The 24,029-nt window shown below is 42.7% G+C and overlaps 1 long non-coding RNA gene across 1 annotated transcript in view; it reads right to left on the bottom strand.

The window, feature by feature from the left end:
- The window catches only part of LOC139179721 (uncharacterized), a 60,384-nt gene extending 36,408 nt beyond the window's left edge, over positions 1-23,976 (bottom strand). Inside the window, exons 1-2 of the long non-coding RNA XR_011564052.1 lie at positions 23,878-23,976; positions 3,645-3,715 (exon numbers count right to left, since the gene is read on the bottom strand). This is a non-coding gene — a long non-coding RNA (uncharacterized lncRNA). The remainder of the gene's footprint in view (positions 1-3,644; positions 3,716-23,877) is intronic.
- Between the last annotated feature and the right edge of the window lie 53 nt (positions 23,977-24,029).

Genomic DNA, 24,029 nt, shown 5'->3' with positions numbered 1-24,029 from the left:
ATAAGGATATAGAGCTTACAAACAATATAGCTGTTGAAGTTGAGCTTACAAATACAGGAATAAACATGAATATGATATTCAGCCAAAAACTACTTGCTGAGCATCTACTATGTGCTTAGCACTACTCTAGGTGTTCAAGGTACAGAAGTGAATAAAACAGAAATAAATCCCCATTCTTGGGGACTTACATTGTAGTGCAGAAAGAAAGATATATGATCATTGGGCTAAGGTGATGGCAGACAGGTTTTTCTACCATAAAGTTAATATTTTTCCTTTTGTAAACAATAAATTTCCTTTTGGGAGATACTCCAAGATGATATAACTAGCCTGTTTCTCATCATGCATGTATTTACCAGTTTTAACATTCATTAATGACTCTTACCTAAAAAAAAATTATTACTCTGGTTATTGCCAAATGGTGATTTTCTAGTTCCCTCATGGCTTCTATTAATAGATTTACTAGTTGGAATTCTACTGTAAGCAAAATGTTTCCCTCCTCACCATTTATTTTTTCATATAGTAATATCTATATGGACTCATGGATTCTTATTTTACTCATCATCCAGAACTATCATTATTTATTTTGTTGTTCAAACCGCCCCAGATTTGGTCAGTGGGAGACTCTTAAAACTGACTCCTGAGGCCTTTTCCCATGTCCCCATCATCTGAGCACTTTCCTTGCTTGCTGGTATATGATATTCCAAGTTAATACTGTACTTTCCCTACCCTTGCCTTGGAGTCACACATTTCTCCAAGACATCTTGACTCTTTTTATTGGAGAATGGGATTTAGATACCAAGATATGAGTATTAGGTGTACTCATTATTACTGGGTTGTCACTGCTATGAGACCATCTCAGACATTAGATAGAAAAGAAAGACATATATATATACATAATACTATTTACTATTTTATTTCTGTATTTTTCTACCCATATTTAAAACCATGAATTCACATGGATATTTCCAGGTCGAATCCAACACCACTGGATTTATTCAACCCTTTCCTTTTTCCACATTTCCCCCCGTTTTTCTGGCAGTGAGAAGCTTGTCTCTCATTTTCCACAATATATTTCCTTTGGGATACACATAAAACAGTTTCAGAACTGTTATTTTAAAAACACACACACACAAATTGAAGAATTCAGTTTCTAAAACATAAAAAGACTATTGGGTATGTCTTTTTTATGTTAAAAAAAAAAAAGAGAGAGAGAGAGGAGAGAAAATTAGAGTCCAAAATATGCACTGAAGGATGCTACAGGTATAAAAACAGATCTTTTCAACAAATCAGCAAGAAATCCCAAGTTCACAGATAAGAATCTCTCATTCCTTTTCCAGCTGGATGAGAAGCTCACATGTGATGCTGGTTTAGCTGAATGTAAGTCTGAGTTCAAAACTGCTTTGCCTCACAAATTTGAAATCATTGGTAAATTGCTTTGCAGGGACTTTTAGATTCATCCTCCATATTAACTTTTGCCTCATAGTTTCTTTTCTTTCCTTTTTGTTGCCCATTTGTACTGCACTTTGGGACAAACCATCACAGATTTGTTTTCAGTGGTGTCTTTTCAATGGTTTAGTCTATCTTGAGGGATTTTTTTAATGTCAGTGTGCTCGTTTCAAGATCTTTAGTGCTTCTTTTTCATATCAGCCTATAAAATGTTTTGTGAATGCTATTTCTTGTCCAATAACTCTTAAAATATGAGTTATTTGTATTTTAAAGTCTTTCTATCCCATATTTCCTATTTTCCTGTTTCTTATGTGTTAGTTTTTTCAGTTTACTCAATTTGTTACCTACTTTTTAATAACATTATTTCCCAAATATTTTTGTGATTCCTGAAGGTATGCTTACCTTTCAGTTGACAAAAAGAATAACCTAAGAGCTCCAAGAAATTTAAAAAATGTAAAACCAGTTACCCATATAAGAAAAAAATGATCATAATATCATCAGACTTCTTAACAACACTATCAGAAGACAGAGAAGCAATGTCTATGAAGTTTTGAGAGAAAATTATGTGGAGTCCAGACTTCTAGCTCTAGTCCAACCTATGAAGAAAACTAATGCCATAAAAAAGCTTTGAATCCATGAAAGAGAAAACCCCTAAAAAATGACAGTTAGTTGGAGAGGCAAAAGAAAATGTTAAATTCTATAATTAATAGTTTCAGAAATATTCAATAAGAAACCACATTAAAAACACATTAAAACCACATTAAAGGGCTTCCCTGGTGGCTCAGTGGTAAAGAATCCACTTGTCAATGCAGGAGACACGGGTTCAATCCCTAATCTGGGAAAATTCCACATGCCCTGGAGCAACTAAGCCTGTGAGCCACAGCTATTGAGCCAGTGTCCTAGAGCCCAGGACCCACGACTACTGAAGTCCGCAGGCCTCTGCAAAAAGAGAAGCCGCTGCAATGAGAAGCCCAAGCACCACAACCAGCGAGTAGTCCCCACTTGCAACAACTAGAGAAAAACCCAAAAAAGAAATGAAGACCCAGCAGAGCCAAAAATAAATAAATAAAATTATTTTTTAAAATCATATTTAAAACTCCTGTTAAGAAAAATAATTATTAAAACTATTTAAACTTTAAATAATTAAAACTTGGAAATTTATAAAATATATTCACTATAATTTGACAATATATGGACAGCACAGAATCACGGAGCTAAGAGCCTGAATTTATGATCAAACTAAGAGACTCCCAGAATGAACATAAAAGAACAAAAAGATTAAAAGTCTTCCATAAATAAAGTTCAGAGAAGTAGAGAATAAATACAGAATTTCTGCCATTTGTCTGTCAGTAGCTCAGAAAAAGGAAACACAGAAAATGGAGGGGATAAAATAATAAAAGAAATAGTAAGGGAAAACTTTCCCCACAGTAAGGAAATGTAAATCTATGAATAGCCAAAATACACATAAAATGTTATAAAACAAAGTTATTTTTCAGACATTCAAGGAGTCAGAAAATTGGTACTTGTTCTTTTAAAAACAAAAAAAAGCGCTCATTTTTTTCAAAAAAAGAGGAAAACATAGCATCTAAGATACAATGGCTCTAACCTAGTAACACATAAAGTGAGTGAAAGTCGCTCAGTCGTGTCCGACTCTTTGCTACCTGTAGACTATCCAGTCCATGGAATTCTCCAGGCCAGAATACTGAAGTGGATAGCCTTTCCCTTCTCCAGGGGATCTTCCCAACCCAGGGATCAAACCCAGGTCTCCCGCATTGCAGGCAGATTCTTTACCAGCTGAGCTATCAGGGAAGCCCAATACATAAAGGGAGACCCCCTAGACATTTGTGTAGCAGGTTGCAAAACAATTAGTTTAAACCCAAGGTGGAAGTCAGAGGCCTCTGGCAGAGCTGGAGATGTCTTTGTAAAAAAAGACCATACTCAGCAGAGAGTGGAGTTGGACATCTGTTAGAAATATGGTTATGCTTAGGGAAATTATAAAGACAAGCTTCTTGAGCTACAGAGAGAAAAATAAAAAGAAAGGCAATTAGAAATTCCAGAACCACTTTCTCCCAAAGAAAGCTATATAAGGAAGTTAGAGTCTAAATATAAAGCCAACCTAAGTGTGAAGTGATTTTTGAGCAATTGATGGATTCTAAGAAAAGATAATCCAATTTATTTTGATGCCACGGAACACTTACCTTCAAGCATACATGTTTAGCAGCATAAGATCCTATTTTCCTTTTGACAAGTCCAATCATAGTACTTAGCTCTGGAATGAAAGATATTTATATTATATTTATCATACCATAATAATACATGTATTTATTCATTTTCAATTATTTCTGTGTTAAATCTATTAGCAAAATATAAATATTATGAAAGTGGCAATACACAGAAGTTGGGAGCCAGAGGAGAGCAAAAAAATGTAGGAGTACTAATTTCTACATCTTTGATAGTATCAGATGATATTGTCTGAAGATAGATATTGGAACAATAAATTAAAGTTTGTAGATCATATTAACTTTAGAGGAATAATTGCTAGAACTATAAATAATTAGCTAGTTAAATTTGGAGGTGGGGACTTTTAAGTAAGATTTCCTTTTTCCTTTTTTTTTTTTTTTTTTTGGCCTGTTGACAAAGATTTATTCACTTTATTCCTTTGTCTAAAGAAATTTTCCATAGGTTTGACCATATTATCACTGGTTTCACAAAGATATTATGGCATTTCTTTTGTTTTTTAATCTGGAACTATTTTACTTTTTAATTTTTATTTTATATTGGACTACATAGTTGATTTATTAATACAGTGTTGTGTTAGTTTCAGGTGTACAGAAAAGTGATTCAGTTATACATCTACAGATATCTAATCTTTTCCAATTCTTTTCCCATTTGGGTTACTACAGAATATTGAACAGAGTTCCCTGTAGGTCCTTGTTGGTTATCTATTTAAATACAGTAGTATATATGTCAACCCCAAACTCCCAATCTGTCCTTGTCTGCAACCTTTCCCCTTTCATAACCATAAATTTGTTTTGTCTGTGAGTCTGCTTCTGTTTCATAAATACAATCATTTGTATCATTTTTTAAAGTACCACATATAAACCATATCATATGATATTTGTTTTTCTCTTGTCTGATTTACTTCACTTAGTATGATAATCTCCAGATTCATTCATATTGCTGCAAATGGCATTATTTCATTCTTTTTAATAGCTGAGTAGTATTCCATTGTATATATGTAAGATAAGACTATCCCTTAACTTTCAAAATAGAGCTTCAATAAATACTGTCTGTATATAACAAATAAAAACAGTAAAAAGCATAAAAAATTATTTGCTATGAAAGTAACAAGCATAATAATTCAAAAGAAAAATGGTTCAAAAGTAGATTATGCTGAGGAATGGAGTCAGGGGTCTGGAAAAGTTTTGCTTTTCATGTTATGCCTCCTTTCTATATTGCTTAGCTTTTTTCCCCCACATTGTGCTCTAATTTAGTGATGAGTTTTTAATGTGTTAAAATATTAGGGCAACCACTGAAGAACAGAATAGGATCTATAACTTCTAAAAACCCAATATGGAAAAAAATGAACCAAAGAAACTCAATCAATGCAATAATATGCAGCAGAATAGGGGAGGGAGACAAAGAACAAGTATCATAAACAGAAACATAAAGTGTGATGGGGATAAAAAGATACAAAACTTAAAAGGCAAATGGATCCAAAGGTTAATCTATTTTATTAAATGAGAGAAACATATTTAAAAAATAAATTGACAAAAGCTTTGGCTATGTTATATATAGCTGCTGCTGCTGCTAAGTCACTTCAGTCGTGTCCGACTCTGTGTGACCCCATAGACGGCAGCCCACCAGGCTCCCCTGTCCCTGGGATTCTCCAGGCAAGAACACTGCAGTGGGTTGCCATTTCCTTCTCCAAAGCAGGAAAGTGAAAAGTGAAAGTGAAATCACTCAGTCATGTCCAACTCTTAGCGACCCCATGGACTGTAGCCCACCAGGCTCCTCCATCCATGGGATTTTCCAGGCAAGAGTACTGGAGTGGGGTGCCATTGCCTTCTCCAGTTATATATATAACAATAAAACTCAAATCATGAATTCAGGGAGGATCTTAAGAGAAAAAGAATTGAGAAGAAGATAGAACAGAGAGATGTATATTCTTAGGACCACAAAGATGAGGTGAGCCCAAACCACAGCTGAATCTAGCCAGGTTCAGCCAGGGGTCTAGCTGTGACTGAATGGGGCCAAAGCCATGTCTGACCACCCAGAGAGTGTTATGGGCTGAATTGTGTCCCCCTCCCACCACCAATCATATGTTCAAGTCCTAACCCCTAATACTTTAGGATGTGACTGTATTTCAAGATAGGGTGTTTTAAGAGGCTATTAAGTTAAAATGAGGTCATAAGGGTGTGTCTTGATCCAGTATGACTGGTATTCCTCTAAGAAAAGGGATAAGAGACAGATACACACAGAAGATCACGTGAAGACAGGGAAAAGACGGGTATCCACAGTCAAGGAGACAGGTCCAGAAGGAAACCAATCCTATGGACACCTTGATCTCAGACTTCTAGGCTCCAGAACCATGAGCAAGTAAATCTCTGTTGTTCAGGGCACCCAGGGTGCAGTAGTTATGGCAGTCCTGGCAAATGAAAACAGAGGGTCTCCTTTTACTGATAATGATATTATAATTAGAAGTCACATGCCAATGACATGGGCAGAATAAGCAGCAATTACCAGTAGAATAGCACATGGTCTAGCCAGTTCCACTTTAGCAGAAGGTCTGGCGAGTGGTTTGGGAGGTTTATGAGCAATTAGCAAAGGATTAAGAGAGAGAGAGATGGGCTTGGGCTATAAACTCAAGGAAGCTGGGCTGAAGCTGTGAGCCCCAGACATTTTTAGCTACTGCAGCCCTATTCTTTCACTGACATGGTCAGAACTAAGGTAGAAAACGTTGGCAAATCCATGTTGCATAATCCTTTTATCTGGTGACCACTGATTAGTAGAAGGAAACCCCCACTAACAATAAGCAGGCCATTCTCCTGATGGCTTTGTGAACTAGTTTACTAGTGGCTGGATAGTCATCTGCCTTATCTGCTTTTTGTATCCTTCCCTTTTTTACCAAGAAAGTTTGGGCCTAATTAAAGAAATGAGGATATATAGCAGGCAGTCAACAAAGTACATCAATAATCTCCAATTAAAAGACAAAGACTCAAAGTAAGGATAGAGAAATAGATCAGTGGAACAGAATAAAAGCAAGAAGACTCACACCTACTCAATCCACTTATTTTAAACAAAGGTGTCAAGTCAATGCAATGAAGAGAAGAATTTTTAACAAGTGATGCTGAACAATTAGGGAAAAAATAAAAAGAACTTCCTCCCTCTCTCTCCTTTATACACAAACATGAATTTTAAATGAACCATAGACTGAAATTCAAAAGGCTCAAAGTCCTACTTTTTTCAAGTGAAACACTTGAACAGAAATATCGTATATCAATAAACACTGGAAAAAGTGCTCAACATCATTATTTATCAGGGAAATGCAAAAGATGGAGACTTACTATTTCTATGTCCTGCTACGCAAATATGGGCTGTGCATTCCTACAAATGAAAATAACTCCCTTAAATGTGGGAGATGAAAGGGATGGAAAAATCAACACTCTCATTCTTTTTTTTAATATTTATTTGGCTGCCTTGGGTCTTAACTGCAGCATGCAGGATCTTGGTCTTCACTGAGGCATGCAGGACTCTTAGTTGCGGCATGTGGGCTCTAGTTCCCTGCGTTGGGAGCACAGAGTCTCCGCCGTTGGACCACCAGGGGAGTCCCCAGCACTCTCATTCTTCATTAGGAATGTAATTGGCACAGCTTTTGGGAGAGCAATTTAGCAAAACTTAACATCATTTTACGCAATCATCTTCGACCCAGTAATATCAGTTATAGGGATAATCTAAAGAGAACTCACCCCTGTGCACAAAAATGCCTAGACAAAAGTATTCACTGCAGATTTGTTTGGAGTGAAAATCTAGAAACTCTCTAAAATATTTGCCCATAAATATGGGAAAAGGTTAAGTTATGGTGCATCCATTATACATATGAGAGATGCAATTGTTAAAATGACAGAGTACATGCCTACTTACTGACATGGAGAGACCTGTAAGGCATACAGACCTGCTGCTAAGCAAAAAGAAAGAAGTCACCGAACAGTGTAAATGGCTCTATTTACATTAAAGACTAAACTCTGGGAGATAGTGAAGGACAGAGAAGCCTGGCATGCTCCAGTTCATGCGGTCACAAAAAGCGACTGAACAACAACATCTTTAAAGACACATAAACAAAAGCGAAAGTAAATTTCTGGAAGGATGCACATAGGAATGTGGCAATGTCCACCTCTGTGCACACAGGGAGTAAGGATACCTTTCATCACTTTTTACTCTTTCTGTTATTTGTTTATAACTAGGATGAATTTACTTGTTACCACTGTAATTATTTACAAAATAATACAATAAAAACTGCTTTTTAAAGTACTGTATATGAATTACTAACAGAACTAACACAAGATTATGTGCCACACCCTCTGCTAAAGAGTCTTCCATACCTTTTTTCATTGAATCTCACAAAACAAGCACTGGTACTCAGTTTTTTAACTTTTTATTTCATCCTGGAGTATAGCCGACTAACACTGTTGTGATACTTTCAGGGGACTTTCAGGGGACAGCAAAGGCACGCAGCCATATGTATACATATACCCATTCTCCCTCCAACTCCCCTCCCATCCAGGCTGCCATATAACATTGAGCAGAGTTCAACACTGGTACTCATTTTTTATTACATGAGAAAGCTGAAGCTTAGAAAGTTTGTTGGTAGTACAATGGCCCCTTAAAAATCATCTGAGGAGTGATTCTGAAAAAGACACTCTGATGATTGGACCTCATGTCAGATCTACAGAATCAGAATTTCTGTGGATGGGGTCCAAGCATCTGTATTTTGTAGTTACAGCTCCCGACAGTGATTCTAATGTGCACACAGGGTTGAGAACCAATGACTGCCATTGATTCTGAGTCTGAGGTCATATTGCTTGCAATTGGAAGAGCAAAGGTTGGGATTCACTGACACTTAATACGCAAGAAATGATAGAGATAGAGATAAAGAGATGGCAGAGATGTAGGCAAAGATATACATACTGAATTTTTTTCCAGCTATTGAGAAAGAGCATCTCAAGCATAAAACGGTCCATGCACTAATTCCTCTTCCTTCTCCAGAACCCATCCTCTGAATCTGTCTTCTGCAGTGGTCCCTGAAACTCCCGTGGGATGATGTTTCAAATAGTTAACGACCAGACACCACAGGCACAGACCAATCAGAATGGACCCTGAACTCAGCACTGGAGTGGGAGTCAGGCTTTCAGCTTTTGATCAGTGAATCCTAGAGAGCTGAGGCGGTCCCCGGGAAAACAGCAGTGGGATGCCACTTAGCAAGCTCAAGACAGCAGCTGTTTACTAACCAACATGGAAATAGTTCAATATTTTAACAACTCATACAGTAGTAGCACCAGTGTCTGTCTGCACCTAGACTAAGATCTGAGGATTTGGTGGGGGGTGGGGGGGATGGGCGGGGGTGAGTATTTTTGAAGGTTGTTCTACAATGGTCTGCCTATCAGGCCACTATTTTATGTCTCTACCCAAAGACTGCTTATTGACTGTCAGGAGGAAAAGTAAGAGGCTGGCACACAATCTGTGATCCACACCGAGCTGCCCCACCAGCTGTTGTGTGCCTAGCAGCCCCGGCTCCCAGCCTGATTCATTCCCAGCTCCTAGGGGGTTTGTCACTTTGCTGGTTATTGCTATGTTTCCATCCTGAAGTGGCAGCTCCAGTTGTGTTTCCCAGATAATTTCAAAGATGCTAATTGCCACCTGCTGATTTCCTGTATAAACACTGTACTTTACACATGAGATTAATCAGAGAGCTGTGGACTGTTCTGAGGAAACGTGTGTATGTGTGTGTGCTCATTGAGTTTCATTACTGTGGCAGATTTAAATCATAGGCAATGTTTGCTCACAAAGCTGCATTAGTAAAATGACAGGGAAAACAAAATTACAAAATACCATAAACTGCAAGCTCATAGACTGTATAAACAACTACTCCAGTCAGCCGACGATGCACTGACTAAATTCTAGAACCAAGCATGAGGAAGGTAGCCTCTCTAAAGGAGACTTTGACGCACAGATGCTTATGTTTCTAAAAGAAACCAAACCTGAAAACATTTTCAAAGGTTTAGAGAAAGTACATTCTCTTCAGATTCAAGATCGGCCTTGTGTCAAATCCTAGCTCTTTCAGTGACTACCTGTAATATTCATGCAAATTACCTGGGTCTCCAAACCTCCATTTCCTCATTTGTAAAATGGACATTATAATATCTAAGTTACCTGAGACAATATGCATCAGGCCTAATTGCATGTTAGTCAGAAATGTATGGCTTGTGACAGAAATTTAATTCAAAGTGACCTCAGCAAAACAAGAAATTTACTGGCTCAAAATATTAAAAAATCAGGCCTCTGGCTTCAGGTCTATGAGCCCAAATGATGACTATGGAGCACTTTGACACCTTCTCCACTTTCTGGCCCTGCTTTCCTCTGCCAGACCTCATTCTCAGGTAGACTTTACTTATGGCAAGCTAGTAGACTAGCCAACAGCCCCACACGTTTTATCCTCTCAGCAACCACAGAGAACTGGTATAGATTGCATTTCACTTGGAAAATGACCCACTAGCCCATTCTCAGATCACATAGTTGGGTAGGAAAGTGTCTACTCACATAGCCCTAGTCAAGCCCCGGAGATATGTACAAAATCAGTCACATATATGATAACACAGATGGACTTCTGACCCCAAAATCACTGAGAAGTTTGAAAGACAGCCAGCCTCCTAAGTTGGACCATAAAGAAAGCTGCATGCCAAAGAATTGATGCTTTCAAACAATGGTGCTAAAGAAGACTCTTGAGAGTCCCCTGGATAGCAAGGAGATCAAACCAGTCAATCCTAAAGGAAATCAACTCTGAATATTCATTGGAAGGACTGATGCTGAAGCTGAAGCTCCAATACTTTGGCCACCTGATGTGAAGAGCTGACTCATTGGAAAAGACCTTGATGCTGGGAAAGATTGAGGGCAGGAGGAGAAGGGGTGACAAAGAATGAGATGGTTGAGTAGCGTCACCAACTCAATGGACATGGATCTGAGTAAACTCCGAGAAATAGTGAAGGACAGGAAACCCTGGCGTGCTGCAGTCCATGGGGTCTCAAAGGGTCAGACATGACTTAGTGACTGAACAACAACATAAGAAGGAAAAATCAGTATTCCATCAGAATCTCAACCCCAGATTGGTACTCAACCTTCTGTATAAGCAGACGTCCCGAGTGACAAGACAGACAAGTTTGCTCAACTCAGAGATGCTGGTCAGCCCTCATGCTCACATGGGATGAGATGATTTCGGTTCTAGGCCAACAGTGGAAAGTGGTAGTTCGCAGACTCAAACCCAGGCCCATTTGGCCAAGGTAGTCATTTGCCATTTTCTGTTTCCAAGCATCTTTGAAAGCTTACTGCATTTCCTAAAGGAAACTCTCATAGTATTCCAGCCAGTGGTCCTGGTCTCCACCTAGTCACTTTGTCCCTTTATCTAGCCCCATCCCCACAAGTGGGGCAAGATGGGGTCCTCTACCCCTTCATTTCCATTGTCCCTCCTCCTCAACTTCCCCCCTGATGTGAACAGGGTCTTCAGAGTGTGGTAATGTATCAAATTTATCCTGTGATAGTTGGTCAATATTAGCCACAGGATTTCATGGTCTTTAGGTATCCTGCTCTAAAAAAAAAAAAAAAAATTAAAATGTGAGAAATCAGGGCAAATGGGTCTTATCAGGACAGATTAAAAAGAGTAGGTGCACAAGAAGTCTAGCTGCTGCTGCTGCTTCTAAGTCGCTTCAGTCATGTCTGACTCTGTGCGACCCCATAGATGGCAGCCCACCAGGCTCCCCCATCCCTGGATTCTCCAGGCAAGAATACTGGAGTGGGTTGCCATTTCCTTCTCCAATGCATGAAAGGAAAAGTGAAAGTGAAGCCACTCAGTTGTGTCTGACTCTTAGTGACCCCATGGACTGCAGCCTACCAGGTTCCCCCATCCATGGGATCTTCCAGGCAAGAGTACTGGAGTGGGGTGCCATTGCCTTCTCCACAAGAAGTCTAGAGCTCTTGTTAAATAAGAATGGAGGGATGCCAAGATAAAGGGGACTTCTTGGTGTCTATGAAAGTAAAACCTTAGCCTGATTGAAAAATAATACACATAAAACAGAAATGTTGGTAGCAGCCTCTGGACTCTAATGCCCTTCCTGACCAGCTATGAGGAAAATTAAAGTCCTTTCTATAATGAGTTGAGTTTATTTGCCTTTCTGGTCACTTGGTTAAAGTACCAGAGTTAGCTACAGCATAAAGTGACATGCTCCTTAGCACAGCTCCTGATTCAGACCACCCGGATCTGAACCCAAGATCCTCCACTCCACAGCTAGAATGCCTTAGGCACATTACTTAACTTCTCTGTGCCTCCATTTCCTTGTTAGGAATAATAGCATCTGCCTCCCAGTGTTGGCACAAGAAAGAAATTAACTAACATCTATACAGTAACTAATTCAAACTAAACCTGGCTCATAATAAAACTGAATACACTTAGCTGTTCTGCAAGCAGCAACCTAGTCTCCCTTCCTTCAGGAAACTAAGCTCCTTGTCTGCATGAACTTGTTGATTGGGTAATACCTCAGGACAGTGTTAGGTCTCCCTATGGACTCACAGAGGCAAAGCTGAGGTACCATAGGGATGTGACTTGCACCCATGGAGCTTTGATTTTCTTACAAATTGCTACTTGCTTTTGTGCACTTGATTTTCTGATTGGCAGGGATTTTTCTTCTGTTTGACAGTGCTGGAGTAAGCTCGTCCGTTGGCTTACTCTGAAAGGGGGGAAAGGTCGGCAGCAAACTTTTCTTGCCCTTAGGCTGAAAAGACTTGGCACAGTAAATTACAAGAGGTGAGCTAAGCTGGTCACAGGAGGGCATAAACGGACGTCAGACTGTGCTAACAACTAGGAAGCAGCATCACAGAGCATTAGCAGGTGTTACCAGAACTCCAGAGGCAACGGCTATAGAAGCCGGAAGGGTTGTTATCCAGGCATAGAGATGAGGGTGGAGACTACTCCATGGGCTGGCATAAGCCAACTTTGCCTGAAGGCTTGTCTGCAGCTCTTGTAGCTCCAGGTATCTTGTCAAGGTCATCTTTGCATTCTGGCACTTCCAACCTCCCTCCTTCACCAACTTATACACTCAGGTCACTCTGATCCCTTGCCTGTACTCCACTCAGTCACCTCTAGAATTCCTTTTATCAAGTCAATTCCTACTCATTCCTCAAGCTTAATTAAATTTGTTTCCTCCAGAAAGTTTGTTGCCCACTTCCAAATCCTTTGAACTGATGGCTCTCTTTATACAATCAAGTGGAATTAAACACTGTCTTATGGCACTCCTTACACTCAAGCCTTGTAAGACAGCAAACATCATTGGTTTTACCTGGGTAGCATCTTTTCTTCTTCCCTCTGGTAGCAATACCTACCTGATTTTTTTCTTTGGGAAAAAAAAAATGCTTCCAAACTCTTGGTCCACGTGGCTGTTGGAGGAGGTCATCAAAAGGACATGACCACCAGGTGACCTCCAAGCTGGACCAGGGCAATCAGAGGCTCTTCAGGCCCTTGCCCTGTCCTTGAAGTATAAGTATACATCCTGTCCTCCAGTCGTACAGTGAAAGCTCTTCAAGGATACAGCCTTGAGAGAGTAATGTGCAGTAGAAGGCCAACTAGACTGAATACATGATTGAACCCAATCAAAGCCTCTATATAAACTACTAAGATTCTAGGGTGGGTACCAAGATCTACTCATCCACAGGCACTAAGACAAGCCTTGTATGTAAGTTCTCTCACATGCTATCAGGCGCTGCAGAGTGTGGAGACCCTCCAAATGCTCCTGCCCCCAATCCTGGGGAGAACCCTGTAGTCTGTAGGGAGGGAGTCGGGGAGATTCCCGCTAATGCCTGTTGCACGAGTCCGGTTGGGGTGGTGACCCATCCACATGGACTGCAGTCGCTCTTCAGCCCAACACTGACACCATCTGGAGGGAAACGGGAATGGACTGCAGTTGCCAGAGGGCTGAACTCAGCATTTGGTGATCACTTCCAGCAGGTGCAGTGGTAAAGAATCTGCCTGCCAATGCAGGAAACTCAGGAAACACAGATTCGATTCCTGGGTCAGGAAGCTCCCCTGAGATGGAAATGGTAGCCCATTCCAGTATTCTTGCCTGGAGAATTCCATGGACAGAGGAGCCTGGCAGACTACAGTCCAAGGGGTCACAAAGAATCGGACACAACTGAGCCACTGAGCACATGCACGCACACACACACGCACACGCACACACTTGAGCTCCGGTCATTAGCCCTTTGCACTGACAGTTGGGCTGTTCTAAGGGGATTGACCCCACAGCTTAGAAAATGGAAAGCTGAGGGGTTGCTGATTATGAATAAGCCCTTGTGGAGTCAGGATATGTGCAAAGTCACTTGAGTTTGCCTGTTAAGAGCTTGAGTCAGTCCTCACTATCCTCCAAATCCTAGCTCAGAGTGTGCCAACACCCCAGGGCAACCAGAAGTTGACGTGGCTTAGGTGCAAGCCCTGGCAGCTGATCCTTCAATAGATACAACAGATGGGTGCACAGAAAAAGTGACCACAGTACTGCCTGTGTGGGATGGTGCACTGCCAAGGATAACTGCATGCCCCTGAAATACAGTGACTTGGTTAATGCTGGAACAGCATGACCTGCGTGTTTAATGCTGTACCAGCATGACCTGTGTGTTCCAAATATTTCCAAGGCAGCTGCAAAAGTCTAGGGTCATCCACTGGAGTTCCCAACTGGCAAGGGACTGGAAGACTGATTGATTATACTGGCCCCTCCCTCTGAGTAAGGGCTCCAAATATGCCTTGTTTTGTGTGGTTACTGTATCTCGCCTAACCCAAACTTTCCTCTGTCACTATGCAAACCAGGCAGCCACCACTAGGGGATTAGAGAAACTGACTACCCTCGTCAAAAAAAAAAAAAAAATCAGTGATCAATGGTCACTTTTCAAAGGTCATGATATGCAAGACTGGGGAAAAGAACATGACATCAAATGGAGGTCCCACCTCCCTTATAAGCCACAGGCTGCAGTGTCGCTAACAGTCAGGCCCGACTGAGCGACTTCACTTTCACTTTTCACTTTCATGCTTTGGAGAAGGAAATGGCAACCCACTCCAGTGTTCTTGCCTGGAGAATCCCAGGGACAGGGGAGCCGGGTGGGCTGCCGTCTATGGGGTCGCACAGAGTCGGACACGACTAAAGCAACTTAGCAGCAGCAGTGTCAGTAAAAAAAGGAGGAGGAAACATTAAAGAGGCAGATTAAATTACTTACAGGTAAAACCTCCCTGGTCAGGTGGACTAAAGTACTGTCCCAGCCTTTAATATATGTGAATGACAACCAGTAGGGTCTGTTGCCCTATCTGCCAGTAAGGGGATCCCTGCCCCAAAACTCAATGCCCTAAGGGTAGGCAGTCTCTGGAGGCAGACATTGCCCTGACTCCCCCATCTGGATCAATGTGCTGAGAACACCAAGCCCTGCTGCACCTGGGAAGGGTGTTATCTACTGGAATCTGTGAGGGGACATCCCACTGGGATGGGTGGATTCCTTCACACCCCTGGGTGAGGGGGCACTACTCAGTCTCCACCAGGATCCTGTTGTCTTGCTGCAGGCCGGACCAGCTGAAATGTACTCTCCCTGGAATGGAACATGTACCATCAAAGAGGGGAGAAGGTGAGGTCCTGGTCTGGCATTTCCCACCCACCCCCCGATCCATCTCCTCACACCTGACAGTGCTACCTTCCCAACAAGCACAACTGGGTCAAGTTCTAAATGCTGCAGCCACATTAACATCCAAGGGTCAGACCATAGTTGCAGTTCTTACAGAAGGGGAAGACCTCTCCATATAAGTTCCTACTATGTTTCTGTCTTATTGACCTTGGTCTTCTGCTGCTCCTGTGGTTTCCAGTCATGGGATGGGCACCTGATGGAGATACCCTTCTACAGTGGGCCCACCTGATGTCTGGCAAACCAATCAATCCACCTGTTGGGTATGTGGGCAGCTACCCATCTCAACTCGTCAGGACTGCCATAGTGGGTATCACCACTCCAGGGAGGGGACTGGAAGGCTCTAAAGCAGTACCTTAAGGAATGACAAGCCAGGACTAATACTCTTCATTCATCTGATATCACCAACACTGATTCAGAACACTGGCCCCTACGATCAATAACACTGAACAGAGCACACTTTTTCTGTTAATCAAACTACACAGCCAGGCCATCAAACTGCTGACAGGATGAGTCCTAAAAATATCACCGGAGTCATGGGTGGTTCTCAAATTTGGTTTGCACTCAAATTTGGGGTGGGTTCACTTGGGTCCATGCCAGGTGGCGGACATCTGAGCACATGGGCAATTCAATGTTGGGAACAGAAAAATCACTCTAAAAAGAAAGGGCCAAGACTTCTCTGGTGGTTTAGTAGTAAGAATCCATCTGCCAATGCAGGCGACATGGGTTCAATCTCTGGACCAGGAAGCTTCCATATGCTTTGGGGCAACTAAGCCCATGTGCCACAACTACTGAGCTTGTGCACCCTAGAGCCTGTGGCTCTGCGGTAACAAAAGCCACGTCGATGAGAAGCCCACGCATCACAACTAGAGAGTAGCCCCTACTCCCCTCAACTACAGAAAGCCCACATGCAGCGATGAAAACCCAGAGCAGCCAAAAATAAAATAGAAAAAAAAAACCAATTATACCATGGGTGTGGGATGATCACTGAACTGTGTGGTCATTCTGTCACATTAAGGGCTAGTGACTGATTTGGCACTAATTGGTCACACCTCATATCTGCTAGATGACCTGGAATGTGACCCAGTGGCTGTGTGGCTCAGATCTTTGGCCATGGCTTCCACCTGTGGTTGGGCCACTGTGACCCTGGGTTTTTCTGAGCCCAGGGGAGAATCCACCCACAGTAACAAAAGCTGCCAAACTCCCTGTGGTCAAGACCAGATGGGCACACCCTGTTTTCCACTGGTAACACTCCATCTGGCCTCCATCTTTATCCCCTCCATTGGCCTGGAGGACATCACAGCACACACAGAAGCCCTTACTAAGTTCACCCAGAAACTCTTCTAGGACAGCTAGCAAAGGCTGTCCTTACTAGACACTGAAGTATGTCCAGTGAGGAAATCCGTCTTACAACATAGGATGGCCTTGCATGTTGTTACTACGAGGCGGCACCTGTGCCATGACCCAAACAAAATGTGTGTTCACACCGGATGAGTCAGCTAACGCAGCATCTTTAACAAACCTCACGAGGACACAAGCGCTTGCCCTGAGTGATCCAGCCCCTAGCCTAGGGGGTTTAATAAACCAATGGCTCAGATCATGGGCTTCTTGATGGGAAAAACTGTTACTTATGTTGAGAGTCATTATCTTGGTGTGTGTTTTCTCTTGTATGTGCCTCTACAGCTGCTGTGGCTTCTGCCTCTAGTGCAACCAGATAACCACCCAACAAGCCACCTCCCTGCTGGCAACACCCCTTGCTGACCACTCAGGGCCCACTGTGGAAGTGGGGGCTAGGTGGAGTGTCAGAGGAGGTCACCAAGAGAACATGTCCGCCAGTTCACCCATGAGCTGGACCCCACTAACCAGAGGCTCCTCACCCCCTTCCTTTGTCCTTGGAATGTATGTTTTGCCCACTGCCACAAAGTGCGGGCCGTTTCAAGGACAGAGCCTTGAGAGAGCAGTATGTTGTTGAAACCATCTGGACAGTATTCATGACTGAACCCTATTAAAGCCTCTACATAAACTATTAAGATTCTGGGGCTGGGTGCAGAGATCTAGTCATCTTGTGGCCCCTAAGCCAAGCCTTATGTGTCAGTTCCCTTGCCTGTTACACCCACCACCTACCCATTTGGAGTGGCTGCCTCTTTTTGGTCTCTCTTTGTCTTCCATGTACAGGGACATGTTTACCGACCCAGAAGTGGCTCAGAAAGCTCAGCTCCAGAAATTGGACATGTGGCCCAGGTCTAACCCATCAGGTATTCCATCCCCCTGGTCACAATGATTGGTTGAGGAATGGCACATGACCCAAGTCAACCAACCTCATCAATGTCAGCCCCAGGATTTTTGCTAGATTGGGAAAAAAATAAAAGAGCAGGTACTCTCTTCCAAAAGACCAACAGCTACCATAGGATGGAAAGAACCTTTATGAAAATAAAGCCAAGTCAGAAGAAAGCAGAGCTGAATAAAGGGAGGAATCGGATACCTGATTATACCTGAGGGCATAATCTGGATAGAGCTGTGCCTGAACTTAAACTTTCCCTGGACATTTCAGTTATATGAAACAAATTCCCTTCACTCAACAAATATTTATTGAAGGCCTACTGCTTCAAACACTAAAACACATTAGTTAACATTTTTTTTAACTTAACATGATATAAACTAGATTTCTTCACTTGCAACTGAAATAGCTTTCAAAAAAAGACTTCATGTTGCTTAATTCCTGCATTGTCATTTAGCATCCTTCATGTGGATGGCTCTTTTTCCTAAGTAGATCATGAATTCATTATTAGAGACCTTATATTATATCTCTCTGTATCACCAACTACGGTATGTACATAATTGTAAATAACTGACAAATCATTTGTTAAGTCAATAAATAAAGGCTACATTTATTGGGCATCCAAATCAAATAGCCCAGTTCAGAAGAAATGTCCAAGGAGACTGGCCAGTGAGCTCTGATTAGACCCTGGATTTCAGGAGGCATCAGTGCTCCATGAGCACAAACATAGCATGATAATAAAATCAACACTGATCCACAGAAAAGGAACATATCACAGTCAGAACATATGCACGTGCCCACCTCTGCTCTCAGCCCAAGTTCCTAGAAATGACCCAAGAAAAAATATTGTTAAATAATAAATACATAACATTGATGACAATCAAGAAAAAGTACAGCAAAGGAGCATAAATTCTGAACAGAAGAAAAAAAGAGCTAAAAAGATGCCAGGGTGATTTTGTTAAAGTGTACATCAGATCTTGTCACTTGCTAGTTTAAAATCCTTAAATGTCCATTTTTAGAATCAGTTACCAGGACCTACAAGACTCCTGCAACATGGTCTGGCCCCTGCCTGACACTGCGTCTCACTCCGGTCCCATTGCTCCCCTTGCTCAGTATGCACCAGCCACACTGGTCTTCTTTCAGCTTTTATGTTTTTAATGTATTATTTTTTTAATCTTCTGGCTGTGCTGCACAGCATGTGGGATCTCAGTTCCCCAACCAGAGATTGAACTCATGCTGCCTGCACTGGCAGAGCACAGTCTTAACCACTAGACCGCCAGGGAAGTCCCTCCTTTCGATGGTGTGAACACTCCACGCTTTCCGACCTCCAGGTCTTTCATTCTCTTGCCTTTTCTCCTTCCAGAAATGCTCTTCCACTAGCTGCATATCTGTGGTTCCATCTCATCCTTCAGACTCCAGCTCACAAATATCAAACCTTAGAGAAACCTCTCATTGATCAGCCTTTCTAAAGTAACCTCTGTCTAGTTACAGTCTATTCCATCATCTTATTTATTTTCTTCATAGCACTGATAACAATCTGATGTTACGCTATTTATTTATGTTTCCTCGTATGTTATTTTCCTCCTTCTCCAGTCTCCACCTAGAATGAAAGCTTCTTAAGGGCAAGACTCATGTATGTCTTTCACCACTGTATCTTTGGTATTCAACACTTTACCTAGAACATAATTAGCTTCAATATCAGACCAGTCAATCCTAAGGGAAATCAACCCTGAGTGTTCATTGGAAGGACTGATACTGAGGCTGAAGCTCCGATACTTTGGCCACCTGAGGTGAAGAGCTGACTCATCAGAAAAGACCCTGATGCTGGGAAAGACAGAGGGCAGGAAGAGAAGGGGATGACAGAGGATGAGATGGTTGGATGGCATCACTGACTCAATGAACATGAGTTTGAGCAAACTCTGGGAAGATAACGAAGGACAGGGAAGCCTGGCATGCTGCAGTCAATGGGGTCACAAAGAGTTGGACACAATTTAGCAACTGAACAATAGGATGGTGTTTAAAGGATGGGTGCATGAAACATTATATAGAAACATTAACAGACCCTAGAAATCATCTTACTCAATTCCCTCTATGCTGAGTACTCTCTCGAATACTGTTTCCACAGTGGATCTGGCCCAGGAGTCTATACAGAAGCAGACTTTCTCCCAAAGACAGAGAGATGCCCTCACCTTCCTACAGAACAGGCATACTTTCCACTGCCTTCCTCATAAAGTTCAAATGCTCTCTACACCTATGTGCACAACTTCATCTTTCATCACTTCTTTCCCCTGAGCTAAGGTCAAAGGAAGGCACACTCAACTTCACACCATTACATGAAAATACCACTCATGCTCATGGTTTTGCCAATCTTTGAAATACTAAACATCCCTCAGCTTCCCTCTATGAAGGTTCTCCTGGTAGCCAGAGAGGCTATACTCTGTACTGTCACAGGCCTTCATGCATCCCTCCACTACATTTATTCTTGTTGTTTAGTCACTAAGTCACATTTGACTCTGTGCCTGTCAGGCTCCTCTGTCCGTGGGATTTCCCAGGCAGGTTTATATGACAATTCCATGACTAATTTTCCCCATTTTACTGTTAATACTCCAAATAAAAAAGTTATGTCTTACGTCTCTGCTTATCCCACCAGTGCCTAGCATAGCACCTCATAGCGATGCAGAGAAAAACCGTTGACTATTACATATGCATATCAAGAAATAATTGAGAGTTTTTCATTATTGTATTACTCAATGTGTGAAAAGAGCTGGAATATTTAATTGGTTATTATTCTGTCAACTATCTGACCATCATTAGCGAACCAGTGGGAGAGGCACTTCTTAATCTGTGAAATGGAAATTTATTTCAATTAGTTATAATTTGGTTAAGAAATCATATTTGAAAATATTTATACTATGTCTGAAATAGACACACCAATACAAACATACTCAACTTTTTTACTTTTCACTTTCACCTTGGATTTTTTTAACGAAGCATAAGTACTGATAGAATTTCTTGGAACTATAATGTATTAATATATACTTAATATACAATTAATGTTCACTTTTATGGTAACCCTACATTAAATCTCATTGGCCAAAAGCAAGTTATAGCTGCTCTAGTTGCTGGCTAAAGGCTGGCAGATCAGCACCATGGACAGAGGAAAATGGTGCAAAAGGTCACTCCAGGGCTACTTGTAAAATAACAGCTGTGATAGCAGATGTACTAACAAGGAGAGACTGGTATGAATGTTCCTCTGGGGATCATGGGAAGAGCATGACATTAGGGTTTGGGTATTAAGAAAACAACCACTCTGCCAAGATGGTTCTGAGTAGCATGATCTGCTTCATTTACTGACCCAGATTGATTCACTACTTTTTCAACAATTTGATCTTCTGTTCCCAAGGTGCCAACATTTTCATACTGAAGTAAATGTAAATACCTAACTAGAAAATATGAATAACATTTGTTCTTTTTACCTGTCCAGCATCTATGACCCTTTTTTCCTTTCCAAACCACCTTTCAAACAAATAAGACATCTTTAAAAGATGACACTACAGAATTTTTGATACTGTTGGGAAGCATTTATGATGATATTGAAGTTATGTTTACGGTGGAAGTTCCTGTCTTTTAGCAGTACATCCTGACACTTACAGATGACATGGTATCTGGGACTTGCTTCAACATAATCCAGGATTAGGGGAGTGGACAGAGGTATAGGAAAGACAAGACTGACCATGAATCACTAACTGTTAAAGGCAGAGCATGAAAACATGAGAGTTAATTCTCTCTATTCTTTTATATGGGCTTTCCTGGTGGCTCAGACAGTGAAGAATCTGCCTGTAATGCAGGAGACCTGGGTTTGAGCTCTGGGTCGGGAAGATCCCCTGGAGAAGGAAATGGCAATCTACCCCAGTATTCTTGCCTGGAGAATTCCATGGACAGAGGAGCCTGGTGAGCTATAGTCCATGGGATCAGAGAGTCAGACATGACTGAGCAATGAACATACATACACACTTCTATATTTTTGAAGTTTTCCATTAAACACATACATATAGGTGTGTATGCATGTGTCACTGAAAGACCACACACAAAAAAATAAAAAGTGATTCCTGAAGAATGTATAACCCTGCTCCTAACAGATAATGCAGGGCAAGCCTTAATACCCTCTGCTCCAAGAGTACCTTTAAGGAAGCTGAGCTATAACTGTCCACTGCAGACTTGAAACTTTGAGCTATAACTCTCCACTGCTCCCTAATGTACCTGAGCTGCTTGTGACACTTGCTTCTCCTAAAAACACCAGATGGCTCAAGGAGCTTATAAAAGACCTAATTTCTTAGCTGACTCAGAATTGTGGGTGGCCACTTAAGTCTGAAATAACCTGGGGCAGTTATATCACCTCACTGAGGAGTCAATGTCCTTAACTCTAAAACAGAGGTAATCTTACCTGCCTTGTAGGATTTCCATGAGAACTAAACTTTGCCTAGTCAGGTCTTACTCCTCCTTTGTTTCTCATCTCTAGCTTCACCTCTTCAAGAAACTTTCCCAGACCTCCTGACTAGGCCATTTCCTCTAATACACAGACTCTCAGCACCATGTTCCTCTCGTTGGCAGCCGCAGTTACAACTATACATTGTGTAATGTCTGCCTCTCTCAACAGCAGCAGGGGATGCTGTTTTCTCACCATCTATCACTATGTCTGGAAAAGGAAAAAAAAAAAAAGAGGCTCAATAAAAATTATTTTAAAGAGACAAAAGAAATGAAGCAAAGTAAACTTTGTAGCCAGCTGTGTAAAGACAACTTCTGGTATATACTAGATGCCCAGTAGAGTCTCACCTTGGAGAAGGCAGTGGCACCCCACTCCAGTACTCTTGCCTGGAGAGTCCCGTGGACGGAGGAGCCTGGAAGGCTGCAGTCCATGGGGTCTCTGGGGGTCGGACACGACTGAACGATTTCACTTTCACTTTTCACTTTCATGCATTGAAGGAAATGGCAACCCACTCCAGTGTTCTTGCCTAGAGAGTCCCAGGGACGGGGGAGCCTGGTGGCCTGCCGTCTATGGGGTCGCACAGAGTCGGACACGACTGAAGTGACTTAGCAGCAGCAGTCTCACCTAATGTCTCTTGGCTGTTAGAATCTGCATGTCAAAATTTAACTAAGACTTTCTCTGAGAAAGAAAAGCCACTAATTGTATTTTCTAAAAGGCTATCTACCCAAGTCCCCACCCCCAGCACAGGGAATTTTTTTTTTTTTTTTTTTTTTGCTTTGCACGCTGAGGTATGCCAAATGCCTAAAACTGCCTGGCACCTAATCAGTAAAAGGATGGAGAGAGGGATGGATGGGTGGGCACTGTTCGGGGGTTTCACATATAAGTTGGGTGACTGGACAACTCCTCCCGGCACCACCAGGAGGAAGCCGCAGCCCGTTGGAGGGACTGAGACAGAGATGACACCCCCTCCGAAAATTTTTGCACCCCCCTCACCCCGCGCAGACTTGCTGGGTGCCCGAGACAGTAAGAATCTCCCAGGCGAAGAGTAGACCCTCACGCTGCACTTCAGGCAACTGATGGGACATTTACAGATGCAGATATTCACAGCAGCTCCCACAGGGGATGGGCCAGTGCGGCGCCATGTCCCTCCGCGAGGGCTGCAGTCCCGCCGTCCGATCGCCTCACGCAGGAGTCCCGCCAGCACGCGACAGCGCCAACGGGTCACGGAACCCTCCGCCAGGCAAACGAGTTCTCACACGCGCGACAGAAAGAACCTTGCACCGCCTCCTCAGTAGCGCTCCACCGCCTCCTCAGTAGCGCTCCTCCACCTCATAGTCTCCCCGCCTCCCAGATTCCCCGGCTGAGCGAGGACGCCCACTCCCCTTTCTTGTGCAGTTCCACCGCCCCCAGCAAAGTGCCTGTGCTGTGTCCCTCCGCCCCGCGGACGCAGCGCGTAAGCTCCGCCGCGCCCCTTCTCATTCCTAAAGTGTCTCAGCAGCGAGTCACTGCGCTGCGCGCTCTCGCGAGAGTCCACTGCGCAGCCCCCTCCCCCCAGCACCTCGCTAGCGAGGGAGCCTCCCCTGAACCCCACGGCGCACGGGCGCGAGCGGCGCATGCGTGGCCGCGGCTCCCAGAGCCCCCCGCGCAGTCCGGGAACAGAGCGGATGAGCCGCCAGCGAGGAATCTGTACCCTCTACACTGCGAAGCGTCGTTTGGTCCCCGCAGCTCCTCTCCCTTAAGGGGCAGGGCCGCTTCGCGGCTTTCCTCAGCGTGCGGAAGTTTCCTGAGGACGGCCCAGGCCACCTTGAGCCAGAAAAGCCAAACGCTGGCCTCGGATAACGC

The sequence above is a fragment of the Bos indicus genome, chromosome 25 (genome assembly GCF_029378745.1).
Source record: "Bos indicus isolate NIAB-ARS_2022 breed Sahiwal x Tharparkar chromosome 25, NIAB-ARS_B.indTharparkar_mat_pri_1.0, whole genome shotgun sequence".
Taxonomy (NCBI): Eukaryota; Metazoa; Chordata; class Mammalia; order Artiodactyla; family Bovidae; genus Bos; species Bos indicus.
The sequence above is the reverse complement of the archived record's forward strand: the minus strand, read 5'-3'. Positions and strand labels throughout refer to the sequence as shown.